This window comes from Mercenaria mercenaria, chromosome 17 (assembly GCF_021730395.1).
Source record: "Mercenaria mercenaria strain notata chromosome 17, MADL_Memer_1, whole genome shotgun sequence".
Lineage (NCBI taxonomy): Eukaryota > Metazoa > Mollusca > Bivalvia > Venerida > Veneridae > Mercenaria > Mercenaria mercenaria.
In genome coordinates, this window is record NC_069377.1 from 4,478,213 (window position 1) to 4,491,912 (window position 13,700).

At 34.6% G+C, this 13,700-nt stretch overlaps 1 pseudogene; it reads left to right on the forward strand.

The window, feature by feature from the left end:
- Window positions 1-3,851: 3,851 nt before the first annotated feature.
- Window positions 3,852-5,246, forward strand: LOC128550191 (acetylcholine receptor subunit alpha-like; annotated as a pseudogene).
- Window positions 5,247-13,700: the final 8,454 nt, after the last annotated feature.

The following is a 13,700-nucleotide window of genomic DNA, read 5'->3' on the forward strand; positions in this document are numbered from 1 at the left end:
TGTTTATTATATTCAAACCCTCACGTTTTATACGTCAAATTGTCAGATAGTACATATATATGATGTTAGAGAATGCTATATATTTGGCTGTTTTAGATATCTCTGGGAGACGAAGTCAGAAGGGTCTAGAAGAGACCAGGTGCATGAGACCTAGGAAATGGGTCTCATAGATACTAAGATTAAGTTAGGCTTTAGATATGACATTTGTTAAGACTTAAGAAGTTACAAAATAAATTATGAAAGTATGTACGAAATATTCCACCGTGTAAATAAACATCAAAAATGTATAGACTCGTTTTGTGTCGTGTTTGTGTTTGTGTTACGCTACACAACATCAATACCCTACTTTTGCAGATACATGTGATTATACTTAGAAATTAATCTAGATTGATTTGATTTGTGCATCACAATTAACTTAACTGTTGTCTACCTGTTGTTTTTGCGGACTTTTTAGCATCTGGATGCCTTTTTTCACATTCTGTTTCTTGTATTTACAAGACTAAGACAGCTTCTGATACAATAAAACGCTTATGTCCTAAATTATTCTAGTTTGTTTTTAGATACGCATGCACGATATATTCTAAGAGATTATGCCATACCGTGATTGTTCTGTGTGAAAATGAGATCAATCTATTTAGATTTTCTCTCACGAAGTTTTACGGATTTATATTGCGATTTCTAGGATCATTTTGCTTAGGGAACGTGAATAACATGTTAATGTCCACGTCGTCAATGTTTTGCAGAATTTTAAATATTTTGTTTCTCTCAAATCCCTTAAAACTGTAATCCAGTGATGGTGACTCTTCCATTACAGAAACCAACTTTACATTTTTTAAAACTAGTTCTTTGCGCCTTTGGCAGTTTAAATGACCCTGCTGGTCTGTATCAGTATCTCGGTATATTTGTAAAATTTATAGTGAATAACTGATATATCGGACCCACTTCAACTGGCCAATCATTTATGAACAGGGAGCCTCCGTAGCCGAGTTAAGGTCGCTGACTACGAATCACTTGCCCTTCGTAGATGCGGGCTCAAAACCTCGCTTGGCGTATGCAATTCATTCATGTAATGAAGACATCCAGCTGACTTGCGGAAGGTCGATGGTTCTACCCAGGTGTCTGCCCGTGCCTGGACTTATGCTAGGAGGAGCTACCATGAAAAGCTGGAAAGTCGCTATATGACATATAAATGTGTCTCCTACGAAATAAAAACAAAAAAAAAACGTAGATTTTAATTTTCGTACAGGAATGCACAGTATAAACAGCATTGGTAATTAGATAGAGCCTTGTGGTATACCAAATATAACATCACTCCACAGGTCTGCGCTTCTTCTTCTTTTTCTTCTTTTATAGGAATGGCAAACATTCCTGACAGAATATAATGGCCATGCGTGGGGGTTAGTAAAAGTGATAGAGTGCTAGGCCTCCCAAACTACTCAATCCACCCAGGAGAACCATAGCAATGTGATAAAAAAATAGGTGCAAAAACCTAACACCTTAAAAACCTTAAATGCATAAGATTCGACAACATGTACAAGTATGGTTTTTGTGCAGGAAGAAACTAATAGTTAGTAATGTTAAAAATTTAAAAGCAGATAGGATGAAATTATAGAGATTATTTTGCACTTTGCCAATTTGTGGGGATTCAGGGAAAGGGGGCCACACGTCTGTCAAATTTTGTCGTGCTGTGTGAAATTGTTTTTGTTTTGTTTTGAAATTCGACTGGCCATAAAATTTCAAAATTGTAATTAGAGCTTGCAAGAATCATGCTCGGTTATTTGTCATTAAATGCACATGAAATGTATGGCCAGCAACAAGAAGGTGGTAGAACTTGGTTTTCTTCCAACATTTACACAAAAATCAGTAAAGAGGGCATTACATGAATATGTAAAATTTGCAAAAGTGGTTTCTTTCAATTGCTAGTGGTGATCTGTGCTTCCGGGAAATCTGCCCATACCTTTTATCTTCTCTAGCATGGAAACAAATTAAACTTTCTGTGAAATTTGAGTATACGTTAATGAAAGTTCCCGGCGCGTTTAATAAAAGTAAACAATTTATGGATATATTTGTTATTTATTTAGAAATGATTGGAACATGATAATTATTTCAATGCGTATCTCGATTTTGGTATACATGTACATGTATTTCGATAAGTTAACAATGTCTTCGATATTGTTCTAACACGCGAGAAAGTACATACATTTACTTTCAGAAATATAAAAGATATCGCCAGAACATCGGGTATTCCATCAGAATATTTGTTAAGTGTAGTTAGTGGGATCCTGCCTTTCGCCCATCGTCTTCTGCATATTTTCCCAGGTCACCGATGGAATGACCAATCATAACAAGTTTAAAGTATTTTCTTAAAAGATGAAAATAACACATGTGCTTATATGATGCCATTCGTAATGAACTCCAGACTTGTTAATTGATCAGCCTTATTTGACAAAAAGGTGCATAGAATTGCCTCTAGTTGTATGACTTTTGTAAAAAAAAATCAAAGCAAGTCAATAAATCAAAGCCATTAATGGTACTTTGCGTGTGCTAAAAATTGACCCTGTCAGAGTACGCCTACTCTTTATTCAATATTTCAAGGCCGATTTGTCATTGGAGTTTGAAATTACCTATAACGCCCACAGGTCTCACAGACTCATTCCATTGTTATTTAGAAAATGATAAATCCCAAACAGTGATTTGTAGTTGAATGACAGCGGAATGAGAAAATAAGAGAAACATTTATTATTGCAATTTCCATAATTGAACTCCTGGATGTTCCATAAAATTCAAGACGACTAACTTTGTTTTGACCGTTACATTTTGATAAGTCCTACGTAATTACTTTGTGCTTCCACTCTAAAAACTAAAACATCTCGCAATCAGTGCAATGTGTTCCGGCCCGTCTCGACGGTGTAATGATTTTGTATTGTTTCATTTTGTTTGAAAAGAACGAAAAGTACCGAAGCCTTCGAATACCATGTTGTTGTTTTTTAACCTTGTTGCCTGTACAACAAGCAATTGGCAAGCTAAGAATCAGCTTACCTATCGCAGTTAGTCCAAAGAGACCTCTTCCTAAATGAAAGGTGTTTGCAATTAATAGTATGTCTCGGTATATGCACTTCACTGTGTGTTTCGACACAAGTCATTGAAAGTTAAATTCAAATCGTAATCAGGCTTGATCTGTCAAACGTGAAAGAAATTCGATTGTAAAGAAAAAATATCTTAATTTTAATCAAAAACAAGATTCATGTCACAATGAGTATAATTGTTTTCATTAATTTTGCCAGGGGTTTATTTACGTTCAATGTATGTGCCATTTTCTTGTCTTTGAAGTGAATGCGGTTTCTTTTCAAAATCGTTATAGTCCCAAAAATCGTTATAGTTCACAAAAAAACTAACCTTGTATGTTAAATTAAGCCACATCCAACAGAAAGGGTAGTTTTAATAATTGTTTATAAATGTCCATCAGTGGTATAAGGCATTTTATCGCAGTATAAATTATAGTCATATGACCGCTTTCGATCAACCAAATTTATGTAACAAATAAAGTAAGAATCATTAAATTATTGTCAGGAAGATGCGTATCATTTATACAAATAAACATTACGAGTAAAAAGGATCGGCGCGAATAAAAGGTAAGATCATCCTGAAAATTAAACAATGGATGCAAGCAATTTGATTAAAGCTGACGAGGAACCGCATGATCAGTGTAATTAAAATAAAACAGAAAAATCAATGTGGTATAACTGGGTAAAGCAATATAAAGCGTGCAGACTTTGAGAAATATTCATTTAAATCTGCCGCAGTATCATTCACTGTGAATGAAACATATCTTTAAATGCTCATTTATGAGAATGGAATTAAATCTTAAAGTAAATTATTTCTTCACTATACTGATTATGTTTTCATATTTTGAACAGAACAATTGTGCGTCAATAAATGACACAAACATTTTATTTCGTTACCTTTTGGAAGTTTACAATAAAAATGTGAGACCAGTGGAAAATCAGCAAAACGCTGTCCATGTAAATACTACCCTCTTAATTGTTTCTATACAAGAACTTGATGAGATTCGTGGAATATTTTCAGTCATGGGAGTTTTTACGATGGTATGGCACGATGCAAACATGGTTTGGAATCCTGAAATATATGGTGGGGTAGAGACTGTGATGACGTCATATCAAGACGTTTGGGTACCTGAACTGATTCTTATCAACCCTGCGGAAGAAGCGGATACCCTTGGCAAGAAATGGCAAAGAATTTCCTTTCATCACACCGGATATGCGTCATGGTGGCCCGGGGACCTGATTAAAAGTACTTGCGCTTTGGATGTATCTCGATACCCCTTTGATACCCAAGAATGCATCATATCGTTTGCTGCTTGGTGATACTTTGCTGAGCAGGTAAAAATTAATCCCGCAAGGGATCGAGTCGATTTAAGCTATTACACTGAAAGTTCAACGTGGAAAATTGCTAAATCGGAAGCAAACGTCTTACCCGGAGGGATGCAAATAAATTTCCATGTCTGTCTGGAGAGAAAAGCCGGATTTGTGATCGTTAGAATAGTTCTTCCCCTAACTTTTCTTAGTTTGCTAAACGCATTCGTGTTTCTGCTTTTACCAGAATCTGGAGAGAGAATTTCTTACTGTATCACCGTTTTGTTATCTATAGCCGTATTTATGACAATTGTGAGTGAGACCCTCCCAAAGAGCTCTGAACCGGTACCAGTTATCTCGTACAAACTGATGTTTGACATTGTGATCAGCTCCGTTATTACTCTGGTTACAATATTGAACCTGCGATTATACAATAGAAATGAAACAGAAAATGTTCCGCACTGGCTGCAATCTATGTATCTACTCCTAGCGCGTAAGCGATCAATGTCCAAAATTCGCCCTATCAAAGACAATGCTAAAGGAAAGAAAAACGAAGTAAATCAGTCCAAGGCCGAAAATGGAAATACATGTATGAACCGGAAAGGATCAGAACGGAGGGATTCAAGATACCTGACAGATATGCATATCTCTAGAAAACCATCAGTCGCGCTAATTGACTTGGAAGCGGTTCCAAATGAACGAATTGAAAAACAACTGGTTAGAATGATTTCAGAGGCGGAAGAAAATGGCGATTTCCAGATGTGCGTTAATTGGAAAAATATCAGTAACATGGTAGACGGAATCGCTTTTGTATTGTTCATTTTGCTTTCAGTTTTCAGCTTTGGATTTTTTATGATTATAACATTTAAATAATGATATAATTAAGAAGACTGAAGCACTTTCGATATCTATAAGTGGTTTCATTTGATACACTGTTTAGGTCATGTAAATGGTACTGTTGCATTTGTTTATTATTTTGCAGCACTTTTTATTGAATGTACCCAAGGTTGTGAGCATTATAAGAAAACTTTAACAAGTTTTTTTAAAAAGTGCTGTAAACTACTAAACATGTACAGTCAAACTTGAGAAAATGTTCCGCACTGGTTGCAATCCATGTATCGATTCCTAGCGCGTAAGCGGTCCAAGTCCAAAGTTACTCCTATCAAAGACAAAGGTAAAGGAAAGAAAAGCGAAATAAATCAGTCCAATGCCGGAAAGAACCAGAAAAAAAGGACTCAAAACACACATCAGACGTGCTTATCTCTAGAAAACAGTCGTTTGCGTTGACTGACTTGGAAGAGGTTCCAAATGAAAGAATTGGCAAACAGCTGGTTACAATGACTTCAGAAGCGGACGGAAATGGCGATACCCAGATGTGCGTTAACTGGAAAAATATCAGTAACATGGTAGACGGAATCGCTTTTATATTGTTCATTTTTCTAACAATTTTCAGTTTTGTATTTTTTATGATTATAACATTTAAATAATGAACATATTGAAGCACTTTTGATATGAGTGGTCTCATCTGATACACTGGTATGATCATGCAAGTGGTACACTTTGCATTTATTTATTATTTTCCAATATTTCTTTATTGAATGTGCTCAATGTGATCATTTTGATAAAACTTTAACAAGTTATTTGAAAACTGCTGAAACATGTATATACAATTCAAGACGATAGTGTTATATTGAAATTTCCTATGTGCTGATTAACAAGCACTTTTGGCAAAAATACCAGTACTAGTACTAAACGTGATTTGGGGGTTTAAGATAAGGACAAAAAACCTTAGCAATGATATTTCTAAAAGGTCATCATACAACGTGCGACTTCTATATATACAATACAAAAATAGAGACGGTAAATTCATTTGAAAACATTGGAATCACACTCTATAAAATTGTTACTGGTATAGAACTCCAAAAACATTGCTCAACATACATCATTTACATGCATGTGAAACAGGGAGCTTTACATTTGAAATACCAAGGAGGATGAAAATGTTAAGATACTGGATGGAAATAGCTGACAACACCCAGGTCGCCTAGCTCGACAACAAATGTAAAATTTTACAGGTTTGGATTGATTGATGGTGTATTTTATACTCGGACAGGATGCTATTCTAATAACAATAACTTGGCATATCAACTTAAATAGTTCTAAGATTCCCATGGAATCTCTCATGTGTGGATTAGTCAAGATTTCTTAGATATTCCATGGGGAATTCTTAAGCAAATACTTTCTGAGACTTGAAACGAAACAGGTATTCTGTGGCAGAATTATTTTTTAAACTTTAAAACCATTAATAATTACTCTAATTTCTTCAACTTCCAGTAAAAACCATGAAAGGATATAAAGAAATTCTTACATTTTGGAATGGAATATTGAGAAATGCATAGTATGTTTACTGTGGGTTTTTGAATCTCCCTTTAAGAAATGCATTAGCAGTATAGATGTAAAGGTTTACTATTGAATAAATTTTGTGAATACTTACAACTCTTCAACTAAAATATTCTTTTATTGACTTCCAACGTAACTTTAACGAGTACATTGTCTCTTTTAAAATTATTCATGTACCCTTTTTGCTCCATAATATGTTTGTATATGTTATAGCACGGTGTTCCGTTTGGACAATCGTGACTTTTTTTTTAATACTAAGCCGCGATGCACGATGGTACGATGACGAAAACGCGATGGCGCGATGGCACGATGGTGAAACAACGATGGTACGATGGTGAAAACGCGATGGTACGATGATGAAAACGCGATATTACATCGACATTTCACCATCGTACCATCGCACCACGGAACACCGTATTATAGACAGTGTACTTACATGTTACATACATTGTACTACACCTTGCAGTAAATTTTTTAATTGAAAAACAGCTGTACATCTATAGATAACTATTATGATGTGAATTGTATGCTTCTCATACTATGGTGGAATAAAAGATATATCTATCTATCTATGTTTTTTCACAGAATCCAGGCATGTATTACCGGGAGAAAAAAAAAACAACATGTATTAACAAGGCAGTTGGCGTGCTGTAATACATAATTTTTATTTCTTAAATGCTGTGCCAGGGCCGAATTCTTATTCTTGCGCCGCTTACTGTTTAATCTCTTTCGAATTTGTCGGAAAAGTTCGTCGATAATTGCACGTAACTTATGTGATTGCTTATTTTTAGCAATTATATCAATGACTTTTGAAAATATCAATCGGTATGTTTTATTTAAAATCTCATAAAATCCATGTAAATTATTGAAAGCAGGTTAACACTTGAAAACAGTTCGTACTCAAAGTATCTCGTATGCTAATTATCATTTTTGACATTTTGTTCTTGTTTACCGTATATTTTATTTATATGAAAAACTATGGTCATGTTTGGTATAACGAGAAATGAAAACGATCGTTTCAAATCCTTCAATGCTTGTTTTTTGTGGTGTTGCTGATTTGTGCGCCTCGGTTATGGATATTTAAAACATTTTGACCATTTCTAAGAACAAAACACTGTACCGGAATCGTACAGTCATCTCTTGTGAAAACAATGCATTCAGTCACTGCATCGTGTCATGTTTTATGCAAGAATAGCGACAACACATTTGCACGTTTGTTTTGTGTAGTATCATCTGCAGAAGTACTTTAGATACGTAATGTTGCGTCTGTTATCATCAAATCACGGTTTTAAGTAAAATGTAATTCATGCACTTTCATCTTGTTCTCATACCGCTAAGTTGCATTTCGTTAAACAGCTGGGTGAAATATAAAGCTATATGTTCTATTCTGCTCTGTTGTTCTTTTTTCCAATGACACAGTTATAAACGTTATGACTTCATATTCCTGGACAGAATTGTCCACTGTTGATATATAAAATCCTGCAAATTAACACCGTGTAAGTTAAAGAGAGCCTTGAGAAATCCAATGCTTTTTTGTTGTTGTTTTTATTAACTATGACCATAAATGGAAGCAAGAAGTCCTTACCTCATTCAATTTAAGTCCAAAATGTGCAGGTATTTTTTATGTTTTGGAAAACATATTAATTTGCCCCTAAAGCGGCCTCTAAAGGAAGGAAATGAAATTAGTGATATTCACTATATGCTCTTTTTAAGTGATAGTGATACTTTCAAATAAAATTGGAAATAAGAGGAAGTTCAGTAAGAATAAATATTTTAACATCAAATTGATTTAGGAAAATTGATGTATTCTGTTATAACTACTCACATATTCATAACTTAACAGAAATATTTGACATTAACCATTCAAAATAGTTTCCCTACTTGGAATAGGGCTATTTCCAAGAGGGACACTCTTCTATGATATGCCAATTCAAATATGAACTTTATATAGGGATGTTTATAACTAAGAAACATAAAATTGCTTATGCGAAATTTCGATGTGTTGTGGCCCCACTTCGTAATGACACGGGGCTGTACGAAAATCTTCCATTTGAAAATAAATGTCCATTTTGTACATCATCAGTAGAAAATGAAGCACATGTTATGTTGTATTGTGATACTTACTCAGCTTTTAATTACGCTGTAGAAGTTGAACCAAATTTTAAAACCCTGACAGATGATGGGAAAATAGTGTTTTTATTCTGCAACAATGATATAGTAAAATGTATCTATAGTCAACACCTGTTACTTGGTGCTATTAAGATAACATAAAAAAAACAAAGAAAAATATCAAACAGGGAATGCCACACTCCTCAAAACGAAACCCCCAGCGCACAGACGCGTGCACCACACACACACACACACACACACAAAGCCAACACATAAGGACAAAACGAACAACACACACGCACACAAAGCCAACACATAAGACGAAACGAACAAAGCATGGACCCCGCGAACGAAAAGAAAAATTGTCCTGCGTATAAATGTCATCATGTGTGTACATTTTTGTACATTTATAAAAAACGGCAACATCACTGTCTTTCTAAAGATAAACAAGAGGCCTAAATAGTCCTCTCCTGAGATGGACCGCAACCTTTAAAGTTTGCAAATAGGCACAAGACCACAGTTATTTGCCCGCGAACGAAAAGAAAAATTGTCCTGCGTATAAATGTCATCATGTGTGTACATTTTTGTACATTTATAAAAAACGGCAACATCACTGTCTTTCTAAAGATAAACAAGAGGCCCAAATAGTCCTCTCCTGAGATGGACCGCAACCTTTAAAGTTTGCAAATAGGCACAAGACCACAGTTATTTGCCCTTGGTTGACCACAATACGGAAGTGGTTACGCGGAAAATAGTTCCTCTGTTTGATGGTGAATATTGGTGAATTTTTGAGTGAAAGACCTGCAATAAATGGCATGATTTAATAGAGGAGATATGAAATAGTAGGTACATGTACAATTTGACAGAATGAAAATGTCAGAATATGCATAACATGACTTTTTGATAGGGCCTGTTTTGCCTGTTTGCGGCCATCTAGAGAGTATTCTTCATACGCATGTGATTTGGTTCAAAATGGTGGAAAAAAGAGCCGGTCAACCCAATGTTTACTGTGGCTGGAATTTTTTCTCTTGGATAGTTCTGTTGAGTTCAGGTATTTTTATAGGGGTTGGAATGCATGCAAAATTGCTATAGTGTCCAGTGCCTATATAGAACATATAGTAAAAATAACTGTGGTCTTAGGCCTGATATGGGCATCTTTTATTGGTAAACACCCTTGAAACAATTCATTACAAGTTATTCTTATTATTCTGTATTTTTTTTTACTTAAGGTATAAATTAATTATACGTACGTAAAAAGCCATACCTAAAATAAATCCATTTCGTAGGGTGCGGTCAGGATAAACTGGAAATTTTCATCTATAAATAAGACAAACATGATGATGTCTTATCAAAAGTGACAAATATGTAGGTTTACCACTCATCTATTGTATCCATAAAATACCGAAATCATCTTAATAAAGTCACGACTAAGAAAATAAAATCTATCATATCTGTATAAGTAAATACAGATTTCTTAAAATTTGAAATTAAAGTCTCGTCTAAGAAAATAAAAGTCCATTTCGTGAAAGTTTAGTAAAAATATCCATTTCATAAGGCGCTATTTCATTAAATTGTAACATTTCCATTATAGATTAGTTAGTAAATATATTATAAGAATAAAGTGACCAACATTTAGGTTTGTCGCATATTTTTCATATTTATTTAAGAAAATACCCATATCATTGAAATTAAAGACACAACTAAGAAAATAAAGAGTCCATTTCTCGGAATTTTTGCAAGAAAATATCCATTTCGTGGGTGCAGTTGCAACAAATTTTCATATTCCGGTTATAATTAAGATGAATATATTGTCGAAAGTGACCATCATGTATCTTTATCTCTTGTTTATCATATTTATTTCAGAAATTACCGATATCATTGAAATTAATACCACCACAAGTAAGAAAATAAAAGTCCATTTCGAAAACGTAAAGTACTTTTCGCGAAATGGACTCCATCTATGGAACACTTTGCCAGAAACAGTCCCCGAGGCCCATTCTTTGGCATCGTTTAACAATGGGCTGTCCAACCAGACCCTCTAATGGGACTCCGTCCCAGCTACAAAGTATGAACGAGGGACATGAGATATATGTCGGCGGGGCTCCGCGCCATGGTACCGCCACGAAAGTAGGATTGGTCATGTCCTCAGTGTTTTCCCTTGACTTCTGAAAATGAGGGTCATAATTTGTGAATTCCAGACGTTTCACCCCAAGACTTTTCCTCCCCTAGACATTTCACTCCCAAGACATTTCCTCCCAAGAGGAAAGGCCATTTCGAGCAGCGCCTATTGGATGTGACCTTTCTATATCAGCTTCTGTTATAGGAGGATTAACATTCATCACGTTGTTGCATAAATCAACAACAATTTTGTCATAATCTAAATGATTGATGGAATTGCTAGGATCGTCCTTTTGTTGGATGGAATCAGAGGTCTGAATACTACCAGTGGCATTGCTTGTGGATTCAGATATTGTCTGTATATTAGAATCACGTATAGGTTTATATTTAACACTTACATTGTGGAACCTTAATGACGTTCTCCTGCTGTACTGTTCCATATCATCAAATCTGCACTCTAAAGCATCAATGTCTTGGTCAGCATCCGCAAGAGCTGAACGTAATTTACTGTTTTGAGCTTTCAACTGCTTGATTTCATTATTCTGTGATAGAAGTTTATCACTCATAGTGGATAGGCTTTTTTGTGCATCCATTTTATCGTTAAGAGGTTTTAACATAGTTATGAACATAACAGATAAGTTTGGTACTACAGCAGCACAGATAGCTTCCATGACTTCAGGGCTACATATTGCAGATTTAACAAAATCTGTGAGGTCATGATTTATGCATTGCATTTCTGAATTCGCTGCCAAAGGAGGAAACGATTCCTTCCGCCTGACGGCCTCTGGGGCATTGACATGTTCACCGGCAGGACAATCAGTAGGACTTACTGTTTCGTCAATTGTCCGCTTTTTACTGGTTTCGGGTGTGCTAAAACCATTATTGTCACTTTTGTCACCCATTATGAAGAATTCTGATCTGTTCTCGCTTAGTATAAAAACTTTTTAGTAAGAAAACACAGATATTTTCAAGATGGCGGCTTCCTTTGTTTGGTCTTTGTTTAGTCCGGTTATGAAATAAATTCCGCTATTACATTATATTATGTCAAAATATCGACTGAAATGTTACATTAAATCACACATAGCACTTTACTTTCCAAGCTTATCCGCTTTTAAGAATTTTCAAATCATATTATCTAAATTAAAGTTCATGTTTTCCACAACGAAATAAAAATCAGCGTACTATGGTCGCCATCTTACCGGAATTTTTTTTTCATTAAAAGATACACAACCCCTACATTTTTTGATGTTTATGTGTTTTTTTTTCTTTTTTTTGTATACCAGTAAGTCAATTAAAAACAAAACGCTAGTAATTCTTTTTTTTAAAATGGACCTGGCTATGTGTTAAGCTCTCAGAAGACGGTTAATTTTGCGGCAGTGGCTAGTGAACCGTCACCGGTGCAGCAGACACGAGGTCTAGTGCACCGTCACCGGTGCAGCAGACCTGAGGTCTAGTGCACCGTCATTTTTGTTATATATAAAATACAGCTATTTTTGTTATATATAAAATATAGCTTTTCTTTGAATTATAACTTATTGTCACCAGTTATATGTATGATCATTATTAAAAGAATGAAGTAAGATGATTCTAATTTAAATAAAACTTGACATTACCTTTCAATTTACCGATATACCGATTAAAAACATTGTGCCGCTATCAGATATGGTCTATTAATAGAAAGTTTATTATGGCGGAATTATTCTTAAGAAGAACGTTCAGTTATGACAGAATGAGTTTCATTGAAAGAAATAATTATTTTTTAATTTTCATAAATAGCATACTAGTATATTTATGTCCATTTAAGATTAGTTATTGTCTGTATCTGGATACATCAAAATTGAAATCCGAACTTAATTTTAGATTCACTATCTCGTGATCATAGCTGCCGATACAAAAGACAAACACGCCCAAGCTAATTACTAAATAACTTTAACAAGCTACCAACAAAGCCTACATTTGTAGACCTCCATTTATTGTTTTTATTTAATCTTTATTGTTTTTCACAGTTTTTATCATAGATTTCGTAAGATGTAGCTTTTTTCATTAATAATATGAATGAAATGAAATGAATATAACAAATATTGAAATCATAACAGTTTTCACCGTAAATGTACATTATAAAATATGTGCTTGCAAGATGTCAACATTTCCGAGTTTCAGGTTTCACGAAGAGTTAATTGTCAATTGTCACTGACATAATAAATCTGAAATTAAGATCGAATTTCAGTTTTGATATACATACATATATATCCAAATGCAGACAATAATTAATCTTATTTATTCAACTTGAATGAAATTAATTGACAAAAATAACGATATACGGTATTCATAAAAATCAAAAAAAAAAAAAAAAAGGGATCAATGAAATTCATTATGTCATTCGGAAATAGCTTAGTAAATGATGGATACCACTGTTGCCGAAGAACGGAGATCAGCGCTTTAAGGTAAAAGGGTAAATTAACAGGTAAGTCGAGGTTTATCTTACTTCATTCTTTTAGTTATGTTCTTGCAATTTACTGGTGAAAGTATCTTTTGATTAAACTTTACATAAAGGCTATATTTTATATATAACAGAAATGACGGTGCACTAGACCTCAGGTCTGCTGCACCGGTGACGGTGCACTAGACCTCGGGTCTGCTGCACCGGTGACGGTTCACTAGCCACTGCCTAATTTTATATAGAACAAACAGCAAATTTAT